This window comes from Protopterus annectens, chromosome 2.part1 (genome assembly GCF_019279795.1).
Source record: "Protopterus annectens isolate FY-2018-M chromosome 2.part1, PAN1.0, whole genome shotgun sequence".
In the NCBI taxonomy this organism is placed as follows: Eukaryota; Metazoa; Chordata; order Ceratodontiformes; family Protopteridae; genus Protopterus; species Protopterus annectens.
In genome coordinates, this window is record NC_056729.1 from 1410975472 (window position 1) to 1411001555 (window position 26084).

Here is a 26084-nt window from a genome sequence, read left to right on the forward strand (position 1 = left end):
CATGCTGACACTTATACTATATTAACGATGAAAGAGTTGGACTTACTTATTAAAAATGTACATGCATAACTGTATGATATGTTGATGTGTAGGCAGATAGATTGTGAACTCTATAAATATTTTCTTGAAAATCCAATAGTGTCTACTATTAGAGGATTACTGAAAATACACAAAGATACAGGTGACCCTCCCCTGAGACCAATAGTCTCCAGTAGGGGTTGGCTCACTGAGCCAGTTTCCGTCTTTTTAGAGAAGTGCCTAAGACCATTCATTATGTGTTCAGATACGATACTTAAAGATATGGAACATTTTCTTACAACTTTATCAGATTTTATTTTTTCTACAACTGCCATCTCTGAATTTATTTTTGTCACCCTTGATGTTACTTCCCTGTCTGCTGTCATACCAAATGTGGAAGGGATAGAATATATCAGACAGTTTCAAGTGGAAACATCACAACTTCCACGTGATATGATCCCATTGTATTGTTTGTTACTTGAGTTGGTGTTAAATAATAATGTGTTTTTATATGAAGACAAATATTTTCGCCAGAAAAAAAGGATTGGCCATGGGTAATCGATGCACCAACTCATATGCCAGCCTAGTGATGGCATGGTGGGAGAATACGTACATTATAACTCATGTTGTTTATTCTAAGCTGGTACGGTACTACAAAGGTTTGTGGATGACATCTTCCTTTTGTGGAGTGGTACTGAGACTGAATTAGAAGAGTTTGTTACATATTTGTATAGCACCACCAACCTTTTACATTTTAGTGGAGAATGATCAATAGAATGTATTGATTTCTTAGAGGCCCATTTAGCAAAGGAAGAACAGACAATAGCTACTTCTGTCCATAAGAAAACATGCAAAAAGAACAATCTGTTACACAGAGACAGTAGGCACCCACCCCATGTTTATAAGAATATTGTGAGAGGCCAAGGACGTAGGACATTAAGGCTCACCATCAATGATGAAGAATGCATTTTGGAATTACATAAGTTAGAGCATAATTTTCAAGATAGAGGTTACAAGCATGCTGAATATACACTACCGATAGAAGGGGTGAAGATAGACAGGAAAGGAAAGGGTAGACCATATTTTAGGGATCATAAGTTAGATGATGAACAAATAAGATCAACTAATAGAGATGATTCATAGGTATGTAGAATGATAATTTCATTTACTAGAAACAACAAACAGATACGTGAATTCATAAGTAAACATTGGAATATACTTATGGTTAATGATGAACTTAAATCTTTGGTTGGCGATAGACCAAGATTCACTTATAAGAATACCAAATCACTCAAGCATCTTTTATGTTAAGAGAAGTCTGAAACTAATCATAAAGTTTTGTCATCTCAAAGAGTAGGCACTTTAGGTTGCAGGAGATGCAACTTTTGTAGCTATATCAGTGACACCAATAAGTTCATTCATCCGACAACAGGAAAGGTTTATGAGTTCTGGGGTTATGCTGGTTGTAGAATGAGGGACATGATATACTTAGCTACTTGTGTAAAATGTCCTTCCTTTTATGTTAGAAAGACGAACAGGACCCTAAGAGAATGGATACATGAGCATATATATGCCATTAATAAATAAGATACAACAAATGCATTGGCCAGGCATATCTGTGAAAATAGGACTATACATAAATATATTTTTATGGCATTAGAGTTAGTCTCCAGGAGCCATACACTTAGTAATATTAAGAACATGACTGAGAAAATAGAGACTAAATGGATTATTAGGCTTCAGGCAGATAAGGGGCTTGGCCTAAATGACAGGATCTCTCTTAAACCTTTTTTAAGGGCTAGACTATTAAACAAATGAACATGTTCTTAAATTTATATGCTCAAGAAAAAAAAAACATTTTTTATTTGTTTTATGTGATTTTAAATCTTATTTATGTATTTTGCAAAGAGTCTTTAGTGATGACTTCGTTTAAAGCATATGGGGATGTTTTAATTGGGGGAGTTTAGTTATTGGTTGTTTTTAATTATATAATATGAAGATTTAGCTTGTGATTTTTAGAAAGTCTGAGGAAGTGTCATACTCAATGTGAATGTGCTTACTATCATTAAAGATCTTATCTGCATCATGCTGTGTTTGTGCCTTCTTTGGATTTTATTCTGTGAGATATTCAGATGAGCTGATTAAACTGCAAAAGTCAGAAGTTGAAATGAAGAAAAGGCTAGTTGAGTATAAGACTGCTCAAGAAGAGATGCTTCAAAAAATAACAGGATTAGAAGATGGAGCACATAGAGAAAACCTGAGATTTTCTGCTGTACCAGAGAATCGAGAAGCAACAGACTGTATTAATTTTGTGAAGGCACAAATAAGCAGCTAGACTGGTATTCCACACCAGGATTTGTTAATTGAAAGGGCACATTGTGAGTATGCTCCAAACTTGGCTATGAGAAAGCAGCCAAGACCTGTAATAGTAAAGATGCAACCCTACCAGCAGAAAGAGTTGATCCTGACAAAACTATGGTAAAAGGGCAAAGTGTTAAAGTTGGAGACAGTTGAGTGTTTGTGGAAAATAAAACACAAAAAATAAACTAAAAAAAAAAATAATGGTCTAACAGGTAGTCCTAGCAGGCTAGAGACCAAACCAACAGAAAATCTTCTTTAACGCAAGTTTAATTCAATAACAGCAAGCTTGTCAAGCTTGCTGTTATTGAATTAAACTTGCGTTAAAGAAGATTTTCTGTTGGTTTGGTCTCTAGCCTGCTTGGACTACCTGTTAGACCATTATTTTGTTTTTTTGTTTGTGGAAAATGATTATTCACTGAACACCAGGCAGAAGAAAACACATTTATTCTAGCAATCAGGGAATGTCAAGAAGTAGGTGTGAGATTTAAGCTGCTGTACCCAGCAGTCTTCAGAATATTTTTTCCTAAAGGATCAAAGTAATTTCTTGATGCAGAACAGGCTAAAGAGTAAATACAAGCAGTCAGCCATCAAGCAGAAGGGGACTCTGCTTCTCATTCTTTGGATAATAAGGCACATGGAGACACTTTGCCAGTGAAACATTTTCCAATGTTCCAAAGAAAAATGCTTGAGATTCAGAGAAAAGCAGAGGAGTTGACTACAAGAATAAAAACTACCTTGGAATGGAACTGGAGTCTGGGAGATGGAGATAAACAGGAAGAAGACCAGCAACACATACATTAGAGAATAAATGTGAGATTACAAAACATCAGTCACATTTGTGAAATACAGCTGTACACAAAAAGGGGAAAGAAGTGACTTTTGTTGACTTTGTTAAACTTGTGTCTGTTTTTTGAGGGTTTAATTAAAACAAAAAGTCTTGTAAAATGTGACATAAGTTCAAATAGTGATGATAAAAAACTGTATAAACAATGAACCTGCCAAACTTTAGTGGGCACATTTATCACAAAAGATGGAAATAGACATTTAAAAACCTGTCATATATAATAAGTGGGAATAATGACTTCTTATCATAATGACAGCACTTTCCATATTAACTTGGAATGTGAATGGCCTCACAGGTACAGACAAAAAAGAAAGAATATGTAATTATATTACAAAATTCAGAGTGGAAATGGTAATGTTACAGAAGACACATTTGGAAATACATGAGCATGTGAATTTGATAAAAAAAAGGATTTCAGGACGGATAGTCTTCAGAATAAGAGACAAAGGAAAATAAAACTACTTATATAAATTAATAGAGGAAGTCTCTGGGACACAAATTTGTCCTGCCAAGAAGTCCTATTGATGTCACAGACCAGGTTGAGGTCACCCGTGTGGATTACTCAAGTGGAGTTTGACTTACAGATATGCAGCAGTCCCATTAAGGTGGGGTCTGAGATTGCTTTGTATGCCAGACAGAGGTCACCTCTGAGGACTCTGTAGGAAACTGAGTAGAGGGACAGAGCTTTTAGCCTATCTGTGTAGGGTACATGTTTGAGGCCTTGGATTCTCCGAGTGAGGAATCCCTGTGGTCTCTCCAGCTTCTGCATGTGCTTTGTGAGGTGCATGCTGAAAGGGGCATTGTATTCAATAATCAGTCTTATAAGGGAAGAATACAGGGATGTTATGACCACCTTGTCCTTGGATGAGATACTCTTACTAATGAGGTGGGCCATGAAGAAAGCTTTCCATACAATGGAGGCAATATAGTGGTCAAAAGTCAGTTTTCTATCAACCTGGGTTCCCAAGTCCCTTGCGACTGATTGCGTGCTTAGTGCCTTATTATCAATGTGATAATTTGCGGGAACATCATTCTCCCCAAAAGGGATGGTGATGCATTTTTGGCATTCAGTTTGAGGCCATGTTACTGGCACCAATTATTTGTTTGGGTGAGACCATCTTGGAGGATGTCCACATCACTAGGGGAATTGATGACAGCACCCAGTTGCAGTCATCTTCAAACTTGGTCAGCCATAGTCCATTAGATTTGGCCTGTACCTCCGAGAAGTATATCCCAAACAGCAGAGGCCCCAAGACCAATCCCTGGGGTACATGACTTGTTATGGGTCTACTACTTAAGGTGGCTTCCCCTATTTTGACTAGGTGGGTTCTATCAGTGAGCCAGTTTGCTACCCATCTGGTAACATATGGATTAATGCCTAGTTGAGAGAGTTTATCTATTATATCTGAGTGGGGAATAGTATCAAAGGCCTTGGCCAGGTCAAGCTAGGTGGTGTGCACTATCTTCCCCTCATCTATGGCCTTGGTGACTGTCTCAAAGAAGTTGACCAAATTTAACATGCATGACTTCCCCTTAACAAAACCAAACTGTGTGGGATCAAGTGTCTGCAGGTTGCTAATGTCCTTGTTAATGAGGTCCATGATAATCTGCTCCATGGCCTTGCAGATCAGCTAGTTAGGCTGATGGGTCTATAATTTCCTGGATCAGTGAATGATCCACCTTTGTACAAAGGGATGATAGTAGCTGTCCTCCACTCAGCTGAGATGAAGCTGGTACTCAGGCTTTGGTTGAATAGGGTACCTAATGATGCTGCAAGTTCCTGCCTGAGTTCATGTGGGAAAGAATACTGGCAAGGGAGGAGGATTACACTGGCATGCATTTATATTCCATCTAAAACTGTTATTGTTGAATTTAAGAAAATTTTGGGATAAATACTTAGCTTTCAGTAGGAATAGTATTTATAGATGGGACTGGAATTTGATTTGCAGCAATGAGGATGAATTAGGGTGGCCTAGAAGGGAAAATTTAACAAAACGGTAGATTTCTGAAAAAATTTATGAAAATATTCAGTATGAAAGACATGAATTCTGTAGTAGGAACTCAGAGAGAATTTACATACTGTTCCTCAAGGTGCAATAACTGAGCTAGACTACACAAAACTTTATTTCACAGGAACATGTGCATTTAATTGAGAGTTTTGACATATCCAATAATGATTTCAGACCGTGTGCAATAATAACTGAGACAAAAATGCAGGGTAATGAAGTAAAATGGGACACTTGTGCTTCTCCACCTACCTGTTAAAAAGAGAGGAATTTAAGGAATGGGTTATGGAAATTATTTGGGAGTTATTAAAGAAGATAGAAAGTACTCCAGAAATTATAGCTAGTGATTGTAATAAAATGAAAGTGGAGTTTAAAAATAGGGTATAAATAAAAGAAAAAGCGATATGGTTAAGAAATAATGAGAATTATTTAGACGGGATGACAAAGGTCAATGTATTGCAGAATAAGGGGAATCTCAAACAACAAGAAGAAGCACAAATGCAGAGTGTTAAATAGAAAATAAGGGAAAACCTAAATAATATGCATGTGTTCAGAACAATTAATTTAAAGCAACTTTTTTGTTTCTTACTAACTCCACAGCAGAAAAAAAAACTTTTAGCACAATGACTTAAGCAACAGAAAGTATAAAGGGTATTGCCAAACTTATAGAGCCTATAACAAGAATATAACCAGAGATCCTGCTAAGGTATTAGAGATATTTTGGAAATTTTATGAACAATTGCATAAAGCAGAGAAATAGAGAAATCAGGAAAAAGCACAAGTGTAAATATTTATGGCAGACTTAAATATGCCAAGAATTGAGGCAGATGATGCTCAACAATTAACAGTTAATATACAAAAGAGATAAGATAAAAAACATGTTGTATAATAAATATGCAGGAAAGTCTCCAGGAATAGATGGCATTCTGGTGGAAGTTTGGAAGTCAGGAGGGAAAAAAGTCATTAAGATCTGGAAGGTTTTGTTTTACATTATTTTAAAAGGAAGGGAAGCATCAACATCCTGGAAAAAAGCTGTGGTGGCTGTAATACCTAAAGATGGTAAAGATTCATCAGAGCCAGCTTTATATAGCCCCACTTTGATTTTAAACCATGATTGTTTATGTCTATGATGGCTAAAAGAATGCCATAATTTTAGATGTGGGTCAATGTGATTTTGTGGAGGAGAGGCAAACATCTGTCAACATTAATAGAACCATAATGATCCAGAAGGAAGCAGACTGTAAGAAAATACTGCTGTTATTGCTGGGTCTTGAGTCAGAGAAAGCATTTGACAGAGTAAGCTGGGATTTTACGAGTGGGGCAATGGAAGAATATGCATTCCCTTATACAATAATAAGGTTAATTAGGAGGATATATGGGAGATCAGAGCCATTCCTCTCTGATAAGTTATGTTTGAACAGAGGTACCAGGAAAAGTAGTGCTCTTTCCCTGTTGTTATTTACATTATATTTATAACCATTAGAAAAAAAAATAATAATAATAAGGGACTCAGAAATTCAAGTATTTAATTTGCATGGTAATCTGCAAAAGCTGACTCTACTTGCAGACTATATTACTTTATCCCTGATTAAACCAGAAAAAGGATATTTAAGTGCTCTGGAACATTCTATGACAGTTCCACATTTTTTCAGGATATAAAATTAATGAAGATAAAACAAAGGCTATAGCTGTAAACTATGTACCCACACATGAACTGGTTCAGCAACACCCATACTTACAGTGACATGATAAAATTAAGTATTTGGGAGTATGGGTTAAAATGATTCTGTTATGGCAGCTAAGGATATGTGAGAAGAGACTAAACAAAAGATAATACAAAAAACAAGAAAGTGGAAGCTTTTCTCTATGGATATGTATAGCAAGATACAAGCAGTAAAAATGTTTTAGTCCCTTTTGGTTTATACACAGGTCAGTCATATTTTTATCAGCCAGAGGAGATGTTGTGGATAGGAATTAATAATGACTTAAAGGATTTATTTGAGAAGGGAAGAGGACAAAAGTCAAGTGAGATAAGTTGATCCTTCCAATACAAGACGGTGGTTTAGGATTACCTGATGTGAATGGATATTTTAGAGCTACACAGTTAAGGCTCTTGTACATAACACACACAGTAAGCTACAACTCAAAGTGGAAAGGCTTAATGATGAAGCAGGGCAAAAATTCAAGAAATAAGGAGAGAGTGGGATTTTGGATGCAGATCCTTAAGGAAAATAACAACAGTCATACTGAATATTATATTCATAAAGTAGCAGAAAGTATTCTAAGAACTAAGCCAACATGGGAATTGAAAAATGACATTTTTCTGATAGGGATGACTGCAATTTGCAGTACAGAAAATTGGCAAGAGAGGTTTGGAATTTACTGGAGGAAATTGTCAAAAGAACAAATGTTTTGTGAACGAATAATTATAGATGGAAAGGTAATAGAATGAGAAGAAGCCAAGAAGACATTTGCACTGAAGGCTAGAGAGACTGCCATACCTATCAGGGATTCATATCAGATTATAAGTAAAGAAAAATGAATAGGTGAATCCTAAGTGAAAGATCTGCACTGGTAGAGTGCTTAGTTGAATATAGAATATAAGCTGCTGTTAAAAAAGGGCTAATTAGTATGACATATAAAATATTGCATGTTGACTATAGGAATGAATCAGAAGATGATAGAAAAGATATGGAAGAGAGACTGGATAAGCAAATCACATGGAAACAACAGGAGGACATATACATCACTCCTAAATATACAACAAAGTCTAGACGATTTAGGACTTTTTGCTTGGAAGTGTTGGCATAGTTATTTTATATCCCAAACAGACTCCAAAGAATTGTTCTTCAAGTAGATAGAAAATGTTGTAGGTGTGATGGATAAGAATGAGGTAACTGGGAATGTATGTTGTAGAAGTGTAATGAGTTGTCAAACTTTAAAAATTCCCTACAGAGCACTCTGTCAGAAATACTGGATGAGCAAATTAGTGTAACTAAAGAAATTATTTTTTTTGAGCTGGGATACAGGATTTGAATTCTCTACACATAGTAAGGGCTTGTTCATTTAAAATTCTAGTGCTGCCAAAAAGCAATTACTACAAAATGAAAATCAAAGTCTAACCCAACCATAGTTGAAGTAGTGAATATTGTAATAGAGATAAAAGAACTGGAAGTGGGATCTTTGGAAAAGGATAGGAGCAAATGGCATAGCAAAAAAAATGGAAATTAAGGGAATAATACATGCAGAAAGATGTTTGAAGGAGGATTGAGGTTTAAAAATGGCTGGAATTGAAACATCTATTTTGATATTGGATTGCTTATTTTGTATAGAAGAATATATGTGATTTATAATGTTTGTAAATGTGAACTTCTTAATATGGTTCATTTACTTTTATATAAATCAAAGTTTGCCTATGTTACAAGTGATAATTCAATAAAGGTGTTTAAAAATATGGACTACTATACCTAGTCCATTTAGGGAAATAGACAATAAGCTTTAGGAGAAACATCAGTGCTCATCTCCTAAATGTTAGATTGTGTCATAGAGCACTCCAAAATGGTTCTCTAACTTCTGTTCTGTCTACATTTTCTGCTTACATATTCCTGTCTCCTTCTTACTATCACTCATGACTACTCTACTCTACTTATATTCCCCCACTTATCTAACTTTCAATTTCACTTCCTCCACCGCTACTACCTTCATAATTTTCAATGCAGTACTACTTTGGAGCTTATTTCATTGATACTACCTTGGAACCATCAGTTTTTGAAAACTGCTTTTGACATTTACTGACTGATTTATATTGTAATATGTTTACCTCATTGTAAGATGTGTTTATTTTGTATGTATGTCTGTATGCAGGTATGATTTTTCCTACAACATTTGCCTAATTATGATGCTAACTTCACTATGATGCACTTTTAACATTTTTTTTCTTTATGTTATGAAGCTTTTCTTCGCATGCCTCCACTGAAAATGGATCCTGCATGGCTCGTTTGGACAATCCCAGTAAACAAATGCAATAAATAAAAATATATACTTCTTCTTCTTTTGGCTGCTCCCATTAGGGGTCGCCACAGCAGATCAACTGTTTCCATTTCTTCCTGTCCTCTGCATATTGCTCTGTCACACCAACCACCTGTCTCACCACATCCATAAACCTTAACTTAGGCCTTTCTCTTTTCCTGTTACCTGGCAGCTTCATCCTTAGCATCTTTTTCCCAATATACTCTGCATCCCTCCTCAGCACATGTCCAAACCAACGTAATCTTGCCTCTCTGGCTTTGTCTCCAAACCTTCCAACCTGGGCTGACCCTCTAATATACTTATTCCTAATCCTGTCCATCCTCGTCACACCCATTGCAAATCTTAACATCTTCAACTCTGCCATGTCAAGCTTTGACTCTTGCCTTTTTGTCAGTGCCACTGTCTCCAACCCATATAACATAGCTGGTCTCATTACCCTCTTGTAGACCTTACCTTTAACTCTTACCGATACTCATCTGCCACAAATCACTCTTGACATGCTTCTCCACCCACTCCATCCTGCCTGTACTCTCTTCTTCACCTCTCTTCCACGCTCACCATTACTCTGAACTGTTGATCCCAAGTATTTAAACTCATCCACCTTCACCACCTCTACTCCCTGCATCCTCACCATTCCTCTATCCTCCCTCTCATTCACGCACATATATTCTGTCTTAGTCCTGCTGACCTTCATTCCTCTTCTCTCTAGAGCATATCTCCACCTTTTCAGGGTCTCCTCCACCTGTTCCCTACTCTCACTAGCGATCACAATGTCATCTGCAAACATCATAGTCCACGGGGACTCCTGTCTGATCTCATCTTTCAACCTGTCCATCACCATTGCAAATAAGAAAGGGCTCAGAGCTGATCCTTGATGTAATTCCACCTCCACCTTAAATGCATCCGTCACTCCCACTGCAGACCTCACCACTGTCACACTACTCTCGTACATATCCTGTACTACTCTTACATACTTCTCTGACACTCCTGACTTCCTCATACAATACCACAACAGCTTTCTCTGGGCACCCTGTCATATGCTTTCTCTAAATCTGCAAAGACACAATGCAACTCCTTCTGACCTTCTCTGTACTTCTCCATCAACACTCTCAGAGCAAACATCACATCTGTAGTGCTCTTTCCTGGCATGAAACCATACTGCTGATCACTAATCATCACCTCCCTTCTTATCCTAGCTTCCACTACTCTTTCCCATAACTTCATGCTGTGACTGATCAATTTAATCCCTCTGTAGTTACTACAGCTTTGCACATCACCCTTATTCTTAAAAAATCGGTACCAAAACACTTTTTCACCATTCTTCAGGCATCCTCTCACTTTCCAAGATTTCATTAAACAATCTAGTTAAAAACTCCACTGCCATTTCACCTAAACACCTCCATTCTTCCACAGGTATGTAATCTGGACCAACAGCCTTTTTGTTCTTCATCCTCTTCATAGCTATCCTTACTTCCTCCTTGCTATTCCACTGCACTTCATGATTCACTATTCGCACATCATCCAACCTTCTCTCCCTCTCATTCTCTTCATTCATCAGCCCCTCAAAGTACTCTTTCCATCTGATCAACACACACTCCTCACTTGTGAGTACGTTTCCCTCATTATCCTTTATCACCCTTATCTGCTGCACATCTTTACTAGCTCGGTCCCTCTGTCTAGCCAATAGATAAAAATATAAACTAGTTAACAGAAAATTAAAACAGTAGGTGTACATAGCATAATAAGCCAAAACAATATAGGCACTTGATTCGGGTTTATTGACGTTTATTTACATTGACAAGCTGTGAAAGTTCATTATTTACACTAGCAAACTGCAAAAGTTCAGTGCTTGACAGCAAACTTTTCAAATAGCATAGGCTGGCTCAGTTGCTCACATTCAGCCACCGTTTGGCAAATAACTCAGTTCATTAAGTCCAAGACTCCAACTTGCAGAATATTGCCCATGTGTAGGTCTAGCTGTTGCAACAACATTAAAGTATTGACAGGTTGGAATTAGACTCTGTTCTGCAGCTTTTCACATGAACTTCTGCAGGATTCCACAGGCTCTACCTGCAGTAAAGTTAGCCATCATCCCTAGTTTATGCATCACTCCCTCTTTGCAGCAAACATCCAGATTTCATCGGCTTCCAGTCATTCCTTTAGATATGAATTCTTACTCATGTGTTTTTCATTACAAACTTCACATAACCTGAACTACTAAATATATGTTATTTACTTTGGTGTCTATGCCTCTACCAGGGTCTTTACCATAGTATAGTAAACAGGATATATGCAGCATTACTTACAGCATTTCTAACATATCACAAGTAAATGTAAATGTATTAAATGGCCACTATACCATGACAAAGATAAAAGGAGTACCTTATAACTCAGATAGAAATACAAACTATTGCAGGTAGCATATTGCACTCAGAAGCTAGAATTAACAATGACAACATAATTAGCCAAGGCTTTTCCCAATTCAATGAACTAAGAAATATACAGAAAAAATGTACAGCCATCTACATTGTCAAAATTGCCTAGTCCATGCACAAAAAAGGTACAGTACAGGAAAACAAAAGGAACTAAAATCTGGCTCTTGGTGGAAGGGCTAGATAAAGCTAATATTGAGTCTTGGCAAAAGACTCCAGTTGTCAAGAGAATAAAAAAAGTCAGTATAGAAAACAATAGGAAAGGACCCACATTTCTAAATAATCCATTTGTTAAAGTAGTAACAGAGGTCAGTGTGGAGATTGTCAAAAGAATCGCCTAGAGTTTAGAATACACTAATGGAAATACAGGAAAGTCAAAAAGGTAACAACATAGGTTCAAAGGTGTGTTCAAAGGTGCATACTAGGCTAATAGCCCTGGACCCTTTACAAGCCTAGCCCATAGGATTACCCTGGCATCATGCTACCCGGCTTTAGTTACAAGTGTCTCTGTTGAGCAGAGCCTCTGGAGTAATCCCCGGGGTGAATTTTCTATTTCCCATCCACTCATCAAGATTTCTCTTGAAGAGGGCCAGTGAGGTTCTCTGTTTGACATGTATGGGAAGTCTATTCCATAGCATGGGCAGTCTCTGGGTTATGAACCTGTCTCTCCAGCACGTTCTGTTGATTATGGTAATGAGGCTGAGGTCTTTGGATCGTATGGTGTGCAGGGCTTGAGATTTCTTTACATGTAGCATTTCTAACAGACCTGGGTCAGACATGGCTTTGTAAGTCAAGCAGAGATCACCTCTAAGTAGGCAATATGAGACAGAGAATAGTTGGAGTTTTTTGAGTCTGTCCATATAGGACAAGTGTTTAAGGCCTAAGATTCCCTTTGTTTGGTACTTTTGTGGCCTCCAGTTGTTGTAGGTGTCTAGTGAGGTACATGCCAAATGGGGCATTGTACTCGATGATTGGCCTAATGAGGAAAGAGTAGAGGGAGACAATGACCTCTTTCTTCCTGGATGAAAAACCCTTAGTAATTAGATGTTCATAGGTTCATAGGTTGGTACTAGGCTATCAGCACTAGGGCCTATACAAGCCTAGCCATAAAAATTCCCTGGATATTTCTTCCCACAGTATTTACTTCTCAGGACCCCTGTCTAGCAGGGTGACTGACTTGATCCCCAGGGTGAATTTCCTATCTCCCATCCAATCGTCAAGATTCCTTTTGAAGAGGGCCAAGGAGGTGCTCTGCTTGACATGTATGGGCAGTCTATTCCAAAGTATGGGGAGTCTCTGGGTCAGGAACCTGCCCCTCCAGCATGTTTTGTTCATTGTGATGACAAGGTTTAGATCCCTGGAGTGTGTGACTCTGAGGGATTGGGATTTCTTTAAGTGGAGCATGTCCAACAGGTCAGGGTTTGACATGGCCTTGTATGTTAAGCAGAGATCACCTCTGAACAGACAATATGCCACAGAGTATAGCTGGAGTTTTTTTAGATGGTCAGCATAGGGCATCTGCTTTAGGCCTGTGATTCTTTTAGTGAGGTATTTCTGCAGCCTTTCCAGCTGTTGCAGATGTCTGTAAGGTACATACCAAACAGGGCATTGTACTCTATAATGGGTCTAATGAGGGATGAGTACAGTGGGGCAATGGCATCCTTTTTTCTGGATGAAAAGCCCTTAATGATGAGGTGTGCCACATAGAAGGATTTCCTGACTGTTGTGGCGATGTGGTTATCGAATTTGAGACCACTGTCTACCTGTGTCCCTAAGTCTCTCATCACACTTTCTGTGTTTAGTGTACTGCCACCTATATGGTAATTCATGGGTACATGTTTTCTCCCAAAGGGGATAACTATACATTTCTTGGCATTAAGCTTGAGCCCATGGCTCTGGCACCAAGCATCTGTTTCTGTAAGGCCCTTTTGTAGAATATCCACATCATTTGGAGATTCAATAATGGCTCTCAGTTTGCAGTCATCTGCGAACTTTGTTATCCACAGTCCCTTAGTGTTGGCCTGTACTTTTGAGAAATAGATGCCAAACAAGAGCCACATAGAAGGACTTTCTGACCACAGTGGCAATGTGGTGGTCAAAAGAGAGGCTGCTGTCAGCCTGTTTTCCCAGATCTCTTATAATGCCTCCTGTGTTCAGTGGACTACCATTGATACTGTAATTCATGGGAACCGGGTTTTGCCCAAAGGGGATAAATAAAGTGCCTGGCTTAGTAGTCAAACCATGAATGCCTGCATGCAAAGCCAGGCCTCTAACCACTATGCTATCTCAGAGTTAACAATTTTGACAGTACTTCCACATAGGAAAATAAGTTGCCTCTCCTGGTACTCAAACAGTGAATGCCTGAATGTAAAGCCATGACTCTAACCACTACACTATCTCAGCTTAAATTACCAGCCCTGCCATGTTTTGAACCCAGGGCCCTGTACAACATAGTTAGAGCAATGTACCACTACACCATTTGAACATGTTCAATGAGGTGTGACTAATGGAATGAGGGTCAATGAAAACAGTGTTGATTGCTTAATTGACAAGAAACCAACTCATCTGAGATTAACTCACAACAGAACAATCACAAAGGAGAAAAACCATAGGAATACAAAAAAATTCTGAAACATACTGTATAGTAGATGAAAATAGTGTTTTTTGCAGGGGGCAAGCCTCACTATATCGCCCCAGTGTGGCTACCCCCAACATTCTTTCTCTACTTATGTATAACCAACTCCACTGTCACACCATGACTGGGAAAGGGGAAATACCCAGTAGACTAGCAAGTTGATCTTCTGGGGAAAAACCTAGGACACTCTAGTGGCTGCCCATATGAGTGCCAATCATTATTGTTTTGCCAGTATATATAATATATATATATATATATATATATATATATATATATATATATATATATACATATACATACATATACTGTGTGTGTGTGTGTATATATATATATATATATATATATATATATATATATATATATATATATATATATATATATATATATGGGTCTACTTCATATATATATATATATATATATATATATATATATATATATATAGGTCCACTTCTAAATCTTGAAAGCTCATAATCTTGAAATTCAAAATACTGAGTCCAAAATCTTGAAAGCTCAAAATACTGAAAACTCAAAATACTGAATTTCATAATATCAAAAAAAGAGAGTACCAACACTTACAATATTCCAGTACAACTACCTAACAAAACATATTACTCTTCTCCAACTATAATCAAGGGGGCAAGCCCCCTGCACCCCCCATGTTCATAGGTTCATAGATGTGTACTAGGCTAATGGCCCTAGAGCCTATATAAGCCTTGCCCAAGAAGATTCCCTGGCATCATGCCACCCAAAGTTAGTCCCCAGTGCCCCTGTCAAGCAAGGCCACTGAAGTGATCCCTGGGGTGAACTTCCTATTGCGCATCCACTCGTCAAGATTTCTCTTAAAGAGGGCCAGTGAAGTGCTCTGCTTGATGTGAATGGGAAGTTTGTTCCAGAGTATGGGAAGTCACTGGGTTAGGAATCTGTCCCTCTAGCATGTTTTGTTTTGGTTTACCTTTACAAGTTCGAAGGTCAAATCTTTGAACCCGCTGCCGCGAACTATAAACAGCAAAATTCCAAAATCGCGAAAACTGAAGCATCAAATTATGTAATGTCGCCCCCTTTTTGACCCATGGTAGCACTTGTTTCGGCGGTGGTGTATTTGGAAATGTCAAAATTCGATTATTTTATGACATTTCGGAAATTCGGCATTATGAAATTCGCATATCTGGTTTGCAGATTTGCATGTACGACCATTTGACTTTCAAACGTGTGATTCTGGTGTTAGTATATATAGTTAGGGGGTATGGGGGCACAGCCCCCCCACATTGGGGGGTGTGGGGGGTGCAGCTCCCTACTTAATTTGGTTTCCTGTTGTCTTGTTTTTTTTACATTATTTGGTAAAACCCAACTAGGTGGGGGGGCTACACCCCCCACACTACCCAATTTGGGGGGACTGTGCCCCCCATATATATATATATATATATATATATATATATATATATATATATATATATATATATATATATATACTAACACCAGGATCGCACTACAGTGGGGAAAAGGAGATATACTTTTGACTTGCCTTAGAGCACTACTTGCCAATGAAATGAGTTTTGCACTAAATGAACTTTAGGTGATTTGGTCTCAGTGAAATGGTCTTTCAGTGAAGTGATGCAAAGGGGATGAGGAAGTGATGGGTAGGTATGGTGTCAAACAAAGGAATGCAGAAAGTCAGATGGTAGTGGATTTTGCGAAAAGGATGGACATGGCTGTGGTGAATACGTATTTTAACAAGAGGGAGAAGCATAGGGTGACATACAAGAGTGGAGGAAGATGCACACAGGTGGATTATATCTTATGTAGGAGGGCCAGTTTGAAGGAGATTGGAGACTGTAAAGTGGTGACCGGAGAAAGTGTAGTTAGGCAGCATAGGATGGTGGTTTGTAGGATGATGTTGGTGATCAAGAAGAGGAGGATGAGTGTGAGAGCAGTACCAAGGATCAAATGGTGGAAACTGAATAAGAGTAATTGTGAGGTGGAGTTCAGGGATGAGTTAAGACAGGCACTGGGTGGCAGTGAAGAGTTGCCAAATAGCTGAGTAACTACAGCAGAGCTAGTAAGGGAGACGGCTAGAAAGGTGCTTGGTATTACAAAGAGGTTGGCAAAGAAAAAGTGGGATTGTCACAGAGATGAAGAAAGTAGACAGGAGTATAAGGAGATGAGGTGCATGGCAAAGAGAGAGGTGGCGAAGGCTAAGGATAAGGCATATGAAGAGCTGTATGAAAGGTTGGACACTAAGGAGGGAGAAAAGGACCTGTACCAATTGGCTAGACAGAGGGACCAAGCTAGGAAAGATGTGCAGCAGGTAAAGGTGATAAAGGATAATGAGGGAAACATACTCACAAGCGAGGAGAGTGTGTTGAGGAGATGGAAAGAGTACTTTGAGGGATTGATGAATGAAGAGAATGAGAGGGAGAGAAGGTTGGATGATGTAGGGATAGTGAATCATGAAGTACAATGGATTAGCAAGGAGGAAGTAAGGATAGCTATGAAGAGAATGAAGAATGGAAAGGCTGTTGGCCCAGATGACATACCTGTGGAAGCATGGAGGTGTTTAGGTGAAATGGCAGTGGAGTTTTTAACCAGATTGTTTAATGAAATCTTGGAAAGTGAGAGGATGCCTGAGGAATGGAGAAAAATGTTTGGTACCGATTTTTAAGAATAAGGGTGATGTGCAGAGCTGTAGTAACTATAGAGGGATTAAACTTATCAGTCGCAGCATGAAGATATGGGAAAGAGTAGTGGAAGCAAGGTTAAGAAGGTACGTGATGATTAGTGATCAGAAGTATGGTTTCATGCCAGGAAAGAGCACTACAGATGCAATGTTTGCTCTGAGAGTGTTGATGGAGAAGTACAGAGAATGTCAGAAGGAGTTGCATTGTGTTTTTGTAGACTTAGAGAAAGCATATGACAGGGTGCCTAGAGAGGAGTTGTGGTATCGTATGAGGAAGTCAGGAGTGTCAGAGAAGTATGTAAGAGTTGTACAGGATCTGTACGAGGGTAGTGTGACAGCGGTGAGGTCTGCGGTGGGATTGATGGATGCATTTAAGGTGGAGGTGGGGTTACATCAAGGACCATCTCTGAGCCCTTTCTTATTTGCAATGGTGATGGACAGGTTGACAGACGAGATCAGACAGGAGTCCCCGTGGACTATGATGTTTGCAGATGACATTGTGATCTGTAGTGAGAGTAGGAAACAGATGGAGGAGACCCTGGAGAGATGGAGATATGCTCTAGAGAGAAGAGGAATGAAGGTCAGCAGGACTAAGACAGAATATATGTGTGTGAATGAGAGGGAGGCTAGAGGAATGGTGAGGATGCAAGGAGTAGAGGTGGCGAAGATGGATGAGTTTAAATACTTGGGGTCAATAGTTCAGAGTAACGGTGAGTGTGGATGAGAGGTGAAGAAGAGAGTACAGGCAGGATGGAGTGGGTGGAGAAGAGTGTCAGGAGTGATTTGTGACAGACGAGTACCTGTAAGAGTGAAAGGGAAGGTCTACAAGAGGGTAGTGAGACCAGCTATGTTATATGGGTTGGAGACAGTGGCATTGACAAAAAGGCAGGAGTGTGAGCTGGATGTGGCAGAATTAAAGATGTTAAGATTTACACTGGGTGTGAAGAGGGTGGACAGGATTAGGAATAAGTATATTAGAGGGTCAGCCCAGGTTGGAAGGTTTGGAGACAAAGCCAGAGAGGCACAATTACGTTATTTTGGTCATGTGCTGAGGAGGGATGCTGAGTATATTGGGAAAAAGATGCTAAGGATGAAGCTACTAGGTAACAGGAAAAGAGGAAGGCCTAAGATAAGGTTTATGGATGTGGTGAGACAGGACATGCAGGTGGTTGGTGTGACAGAGCAAGATGCAGAGGACAGGAAGAAATGGAAACAGGTGATCTGCTGTGGCGACCCCTAACGGGAACAGCCGAAAGAAGGTAATGATATATATATATATATATATATATATATATATATATATATATATATATATATATATATATTGTGTGTGTGTGTGTGTATGTGTCATTAATTATCATATATGCAGATGCAGTAATGTTGAATTTGGTTATTTCAAGCCCTTGTTAGCGAACAGTGAAAATGTCAAAGATGTTATTTAAGTTTTGGTTATCACATAACTCAGGCATTAAGCTACACACCTGATGTTCAAAACTATAATCATAGAAAACAAAAAAAGTATTTTTTTTGAGAGGGAAAGCCTCCTGTACCACCTATATCCTCTGCTGATTACATATTCCAACTCTGAGATCTCTCTACAGTGTGGAAAGGATAAACTTCCCAAACATCACTGTTCCACAATCTCACTGTCAAAAATGTCAATATAATAAAAAGGGTCAATGGAGATAATACATAAAAGCCAAAAAGCTAACAACAAACAGAAAATCCCAGATAAACAAGACTTCACTGCACAATACCTTAGGCCTTCTTTAAAGGAGGCCAGCAGAAAATATGCAAATGACCCTTAAGGACATTTACATGTTCAGCTATGAGGTTTCTGCATGCCCACTGACTTTTTATTTTTTTTACTTTTTTAAAGTCTTTTGTGATGCATCCAAACCTTTGAAGTCAAACCTCACAAGCTGTAGAAATTACATGTTCCACCCTGTTTATGGGCTAGTAAGTACAGCATAAGTGGTTAGTTTGGCCATTTTCTGAGAAATGCATACTATGTCTCTAAACCTCACCATAATTAGACAGCAGATTTCTTACTCTCTATTTAAGGCATCCACTGATTTTTTTTTCTTTAATTATTTAGCCATGTACATATTCGCAAGTTCCTGACTTTCTGATTGTCCAGAATAATCGATCACATTTATAATGCAGTCCCAAAAAGAGAAAAAGCTCAGGTAAATTCAACATACCGAAGAAAGAACTAGAATACCAATTTGCTACTTAGTGACAAAGTACTAGCATTTCGCAGTGATGAATGTAGTTTTCTCTGGTAATCAGCTGCAGCAGTTTGATAAGAGAAAGAAAGAAAAGTCGAGCTACGTTATTGTCAATGTATAGCCAACATGTCATGCTTCAACAATTGAGAAAAAACATGACTGGTATTAGTTTATGGTGCACATGGGTGGTGTGAATTCTGCTGCTCAAAAATCAAAATGCTACAGTTTTGTTCCCTGTCTTTGATCACTTGTAAGAAATGAAAGAATAAATGTATACAATGGATATAAAAAGTGTACACACCCCTGTTAAAATGCCAGGTTTTTGTAATATAAAAAAATTAGACCACAATAAATCATTTCAAAACTTTTCCCACCTTTAATGTGACCTATAACCTGTACAATTCAAATAAAAAACAAATCTGTTGGGGAAAAATATAAAAAATAAAAAAAGTACAATAAGCTGGTTGCATATGTGTGCAAGTGTGCACACCCTTAAACTAATACTTTGTTGAAGCATCTTTTGATTTAATTACAGCATTCAGTCTTCTTGGGTACACACCAGCCATCAATTACACTCTGATTAACCCCTAATAAAGTTCAGCTGTCCTAGTAGGAATTTCCTGACATACTCAGCTGCCTGCTACAGCAAAAGCCATAGTTTGCAGGGTTCCTATTACGTTGTTGAATCCCTAAACTTCGAACCTGAGAACATCGAACTCAGATGTTCAAAGTTTCAAAAATTCGAATGTGAAAAAAAAAATAAAAATAAAAAACCTAAAACCTACCTAACTATTGCAAGCAGGAGGGCAACCCACCCTGCACCCCCCATGGAAGATTTCCCTTTACTGCACTGTAGTGCGATCTCAGAGTTGGTATATTTAAAGAGCGTTGGGTGTGGGGGGCACAGACCCCCACGTGGAGGGTGCAGGGGTGCTTACAAGCCTTTATTCTTTGTTTTTTGTTTTTATTTTTTTTTTAGTGTTATCGAAGTTCTGACACTTCTTACATAAGCATTTGACCTTCTGGTGTTCGAAGTTTCAGAACTTCGATAACGTAATTGGAACCCTAGTTCGCAGAGAGCTTACAAACCATCAAAGGGATCTCATTGTTGAAAGGTATAAGTCAGGAGAAGGGTACAAAAAATTTTCTACAGGATTGGATATACCGTGGAACACAATAAAGACAGTCATCAAAATGTGGAGAAAATATGGGACAACAGTGATGTTGCAAAGAACTGGACATCCCTCCAAAACCGATGAAAAGGCAAGATGAAAACTGGTCAGGGAGGCTGCCAAGAGACCTACAGAAACACTGAAGGAGCTGCAGGAATTTCTTGCAAGCACTGGTTGTGTACTACATGTGACAACAGTCTCCCGTATTCTCCATATGTCTGGGCTGTGGGGTAGTGTTGCAAGACGGAAGCCTTTTCTTATACAGAAAAACATCCAGGCCCAGTTAAAATTTGCAAAACAATACATCAAGTCTCCCAAAAGCATGTGGTAAAATGTGCTATGCTCTGATGAGACCAAGGTTGAACTTTCAGCCACAATTCCAAAAGGGACATTTGGCGCAAAAACAACACTTCGCATCACCAAATGAGCACCACCCCCATGGTAAAGCATGATGGTGGCAGTATCATGCTTTGGGGTTGCTTTTCTTTAGCTGGAACTGGAGCTTTAGTCAAGGTGGAGGGAATTATGAACAGTTCCAAATACCAGTCACTTTTGGCCCAAAACCTTCAGGTGTCTGCTAAAAAGCTGAAGATGAAGAGAAATTTCACTTTTCAACATGACAATGACCCCAAGCATACATCCAAATCAACAAAAGAATGGCTTAACCAGAAGAAAATTAAAGTTTTGGAATGGCCCAGCCAGAGCCCAGACCAAAATCCAATAAAAAAATCTCTGGGGTGACCTGAAGAGGGCTGTGCACAAGAGATGCCCTTGCAATCTAACAGATTTGGAGCACTTTTGCAAGGAAGAGTGGGCAAATATTGTCAAGTCAAGATGTGCCATGCTGAAAGACTCCTACCCAAGAAGACTTAATGTTGTAATTAAATCAAAAGATGCTTCAACAAAGTATTAGTTTAAGGGAGTGCACTTCAACCAGCTTATTGTACATTTTTTATTTTTTATATGTATATAACTGGGTTGTAGGTGTAAAAATACCAAAACATCTCATCAAACATCAAGCAACATTAACTTCATAGCCACCGCTTGAAATACCAGCCAACCTATGACAAGATGAGCCACTGTGACATCCAAGCATCTCATTATAAAAATGTTTTTATAAATTATAGCCAAAGCTGCATAACATTGTAGATTATTTCTACAACCCTTTGCACACACATTGTGACCTTACGCATGGCATCATTTTCAAATAATTAATGGCTTTGTTTTTATGTACCAGTTACATTTTTTTGTTTCCAATAATTACATGTTATATCATATGTATCTAATAGAAAGACCTATAAAGAAAATCAGACGTATTAATTAACAAATGAGGACTGTTATTTGAACACAATGAATTATGGCTGCATCACAATAATGTGATTATTTTTGCTCAAAAAGAAGTCCTTCTCATGCATTATAAACATTTTCTGACATTGCACACAACTTATTATCTTGGCATCTTTTTGTTCTTTAACACTAAGGATTGGTAGGTCAAGGGCAAAAACTATAAATGCAGAGATTGTGATCATGGAAAATGTAGACAAATGCAGAGGTTGTGATCATGGAAAATGTAGACAAATGCAGAGGTTGTGATCATGGAAAATGTAGGCAAATGCAGAGGTTGTGATCATGGAAAATGTAGACAAATGCAGAGGTTGTGATCATGGAAAATGTAGACAAATGCAGAGGTTGTGATCATGGAAAATGTAGACAAATGCAGAGGTTGTGATCATGGAAAATCTAGACAAATGCAGAGGTTGTGATCATGGAAAATCTAGACAAATGCAGAGGTTGTGATCATGGAAAAGCTAGAGTACTAGGCATGCATTAGGGCTAAATTACTCATATGAAACCAGCCTGAATGGAAAGAAAACATGAAAAGCAGAAGAAAAATAACTGTTTAGCAGAAAATGGCACTAGACCCTGAATGTGGAAGACCCTTCTAGCACCCTTTAAAGAAAGAGTGCTGAGCAAGGATTCAGGATATGGGAAGGATGTCTTGAGGAATGACCACTAAATGTGAAGTCTGAAGGATGAATTAGGGTGGCCTTCAATAACAGAAAGCATGGAACAGAAATTTGAGCTAGCTAACCCTAGACTGCAAGCAACACATAATTTCAAGAGATGAGTTTGGTGACCCTCGCAAACATTAAAATTGAAATTTAGAGTTGAAGGTATACGTGGGCAATGAGCACTGAACATAACTCCAGAAAGTGGGTGGGATGACCGTGAACAACATTCTACATGTTTCAGGAGCTGGTAGTGTCTGGGCAGGAAGCATTGATCACAAATTTAGGAGGTAGGTGACTTGACCCTACAGATTAATTTGAAAGTTGAAATATTGTGGATAATGATCACTGAATCTGAAATCAGGAAATGGGGGTGGATTCTTGGAAGCAAACACTCAACATTAATATGGAAGGTAAGAGGGCTATAAGATGAGTATAGTTTAAGAGAAAAGATGTCATGTATGGCATTTTACAAATCTGGTTTAGAAATATTGAATTGAACTAGTTGTCATATTAAATGCACATTTGTATCTTTGTTAATTAATTATATTTTGAGACAAAACTTTCAGAACTCTTATTTTATGTATAGCTCTGTGGCAAGTGGAAAAGCCCTAACAACCCAAGATCGAAAATTTAAATACTGAAAAAGATGCCTAAGGAACAGGTCACAAAGGTTGGGAATGAGTGGCTTTTCCCAGTTCATCCATCCCAGGGTGAGGAATATAACTTAATCTGTTGTCCATCTGCTGTGATACTGATACATAGCAGAGGCTGCATGCACCTTGAATCTGTCCACCATACCTCGCAACTGTACAGATTTTTGCAGAATGTCCAGATTTTAGCCTCATATTTTTGGTCTGTTCTTCATAAAATTTGTGATTTTCTGGGTTTCTGTGACAAATCAGTGAGGTCTAAATTCACTAAATAATGACAGTCATTTGAGTTTCAGACTTCATATCATTCATAAAAATACATGGTAACACAATGCCTTTTATTCTAGCAACTTTTTTAAGTTTATAAGGGCAATATTTAAAACGTGTCCCTATTTTTTTTGCTTTGTCCCCTCCCCCATTAGTCTTCGCTTTGTCCAGATTTTTGTAATAAGAAGTTGAGAGCTATCCCAGTAGCATGTAGTGCTATACCCAGATTTTACACATAAATGGAAGTGTGTACTTGTCACCAGATAGTACTGCAGGTATCTCTTCAGCAGCATTTTCACCAGTCCACCAACAGAAAGATTAGGGATGAAAGTTCCCAATCTTACCTAGATGGTGGTTCTCTGCCATCAGATGTTACCCCACCAATGAGCAGATGGTTATAGGACAAAATATTTAACTGGTTGATCAGCTGATGAAGTGGGTACTTATGTTCAGAAGGTGTCAGTAATGGAAAAACACTCCTCCTCAAAAAGTATAATCATCTGATGAGTCTTTGTCATAAAGTTTGTAATTTCAACTTAAAAGGTGATTTTGCAGTTGCTGCACAACATGACATTTCCTGTCTAAAATTACCTTTCCAAACAGAAATTTGACAGGATAGTGCTTCGTGAACTTGGGTTCTACAAATGTCATTTTGCAAGGCTGACATAAACATTTAAATTTCAAGTAGGTCATGAGAATACAGCCTTCAGAATACTCATCTTGCTGGTCTGTGACATAATGTCTTATCATGCAATTACATTTCTAAAAGGTGATCTCTTAGAGCAGGACTCAGGAAGAGCTGTGTTTGTACATACTGGTCTAGGCACTAAGTCCAAACAGCATACTGAATGTCTAGACCCATATGCCTTTCAACCCTGTCTAGTGTAACACTATGTGTTTGACTGGGTTACATTCACTTTGCTGAATGTTGCTTTGATCGACAGAGTAAGGTCTATACCTCTCAACCTCTTAGAGCTAGAAATCTGGACAAAACCATAAATAATGGGGGAACAAAGGCCCAAAAATAGGGACAATGTTTTTAAATATTTCTCTTACAAATGTAGAAAGTTGATAGAATAACAGATTTTGCCTTAACATGGATTTTCTGAAGGGTATGAAGGCTAAAATGCAAATGTTTGCCATTATTTTCTGAATTCAGTCCTTAAATATTTGTCAATGATTTGCCAGAAAACCAGAATTTTATGAGGAACAGACCAAAAATATGAGGCAAAAATCTGGACATTCTATGAAAATCTGGACAGTTGAGAGGTATGGTAAAGTCTTCGTAAATTTGGTTTAGTGCACTGCTGAGTGAGTTCATTTATGAGTGAGTTGTGCACAAACAGAAAGGAGGAAAAGCAGCTGTGGAAGGGAAGTGTGGCTTTGCAAAGTTAATGCCGAAAAGGTTGGATATATTGCAACTTTTGACATAGTTTGAGAGTTTGTATGTGTGAAAGAATTTACAGGTTAGAGTTAAGGGTAGGGAAGGGGATAGATTTAGTACTGCCTGCCAATGCTGCTGTATGCGATGTGTGTCAGATTGTCTTGTGACAGAAATATTTTTAATGGATGGATGTATGGTTGGAGCTAGGGGCAGAGTTAGCATTAGCATGCATTAGTAAGGTGGCAAGGGGGGATGTAGCCTCCATGGTCATCCTTAATAATATGAGATAATGCTAACCCTGACCCTACCATGATACCATGATTAAACCATACCTTGCAAAAACCCTTTTGGAAGCACTATCTTTATTCAGACAAAGTTTGCTTGAATAAATAGGTATGGTTTTGGTCAACTGATTGCAAAATGAAACTGCTTGTTTTCCTTATGTGATTTTTTGTGTTTTCAATACTTTTGTTTTTTTTGCTGAATTGATTCTTTGACATTCTGGCATCAAACAGTTTTGATGTTTCAGATTTTGATTAATCACCATAGATGCACGTGACTGCATCACACAACTTGATCTCTGACAGTGGCAGTAGTGCTGCAGGCACAGCTGCCAAGACAGGCCAAGGAGCCTGCACAACAGCATGACTTATTCCTGGCTGAGCAGCTATGTAGTTAGCTTGCTGCCCACTGCTATAGCTGGAACTGGCATATACTGACATGAGAAGCAAGTGGCAAGAAGCAGTAGAGGAAATAACTAGGAAGTGCACATATGCAGTCTTCATTTGTGATACCTCAAAACAGATGAGAAATAAAATGACAATACAAATACAGAAAATGTAAGACAGGGGGACGTCATCATAAGGTCATTGCACAAAAGCAATGCATAGATGGTGCACAACAGGTCACTTAGGTGGTGCCTGCAAAGTAACAGGTACATTAGGCATGTGAACACAAAGTTCCTGCAAACTCTATTTAGTTTTTATACATGCTGCTATGTCCATATCAGGACAATTGCTTTAGTTTGCAGTCAATTGCATTCAGAATTCCTTTCAGTCTTCCTTTGCCAGCCTTCCTGCTCTTCCAATCTTTGATCACATAATGGTGGTGTTATTCATAGCACTTACATTATATTTTCTCTGCACGCCTATAAGCTCAGCCACCATGATTCCACTGTGTGCGTGGGGGGGGCATAGTTTAACTTTTCAGATGGTAACATGGTAACAGCTCCATTTGCTACATAATTTCTGTCTTAAGTCCTCCTCATCTGACAGGATGCCACCACTGCCAAATAAATACTCATGCTGTGGCATTATACTTTCTATAACTCCCTACCCTTAATGTGTCTCTTCGGCGCAGATAACACACT